The sequence below is a fragment of the Pteropus alecto genome, unplaced genomic scaffold (assembly GCF_000325575.1).
Source record: "Pteropus alecto unplaced genomic scaffold, ASM32557v1 scaffold359, whole genome shotgun sequence".
Classification (NCBI taxonomy): domain Eukaryota; kingdom Metazoa; phylum Chordata; class Mammalia; order Chiroptera; family Pteropodidae; genus Pteropus; species Pteropus alecto.
Genome location: NW_006443119.1, coordinates 1268258 through 1269356, shown reverse-complemented (window position 1 = coordinate 1269356; position 1099 = coordinate 1268258).

Sequence of the window (1099 nt, the reverse complement as noted above, 5' to 3'; positions counted from 1 at the left end):
CCCTTCCTACAACCAGACGACCCACGTTGGAAGCAGATCCCTAGGAAATGATAAGTTGGGTTTCCATTAATAAAAGGTCTTAGTCAACAACAGGACTGACAAACATTTATCAGCAATGATGGGGTAAGGGGTAGACGCCTCAACTGGAGATGGCTCCTTCCAACTCTGAGCTTCTGTGGTTCTGGAATTCTGTAAAGTGGCACAGAGGACTCAATCAAATGCTTGCGGTTATGATTTGTTTGTTTTTCTAGAGGTGACACTGTAGGCCTTACTCCTCTGTCTCCAGGGAACAAGGCAGGAACACACAAGACCCACCAGCCCCGTCACCACCTGGGGACGGACATCCTGTGTCAGGCGCAGGCTCCTTCGAGGACTCCCAGCGTGGAGGATAACACCCTCCCACACCACCTCTTTGGGGTCTTTCCCAGCAAAATTGGAATTTTCCCCAGAATTCTTTTTTCTTCCTAGAGGATTATTTACAAATTTCTTCTGGGATTCTTCCAGGTCACCACCTCCCGTCCCTCTCCCCTCCCCCAAATAGGAAGAAGGAAAGAGATGGAATCTAGACCAAGCATTCATATCCTCCTTCCAGTACCTGTCCAAGGTGCAGATGGGATGCGACAGGTGAAGACCGGCTCACGGGGAAACTTAGAGTGAATATGAATAGTTTCTAGGGTTTTCTGTCTAAAGGTCAATGAACTTTTGAGGTTCTAATGAAAGTCATGAATACCCTACCAAGAAAATACACATGAAGGAGATTTTGCCTTCTATTCCAGGGTAAGATGGGGCGCTGTCAGACCCTGGAAGTCCGTCTGTGAAGCCCCTAGGTTTAAGAGGACGGGCTGGGGGCCACCTCCACCGCCAAAGCCACGGCCAGGCTGGTGTATGGGGAGGGGTCGGGGCTCTCCCGAGCCTGGAACGTCCTGCTCTCCAGCCTCTCTCTGTACACACAGGACCGCTCGGGCTCTTTGTTTGTCCACCTCTAAAATGGGCACTCAGGCCCCTCCGACCCTGGGGGGCTGTATAAGGAGGCTGGAGGGACCGGGAGCTGGGTAGGAGGAAGCGGGTGGGTGGAGAGCCGCTCCCTGTGGTCTCCTCC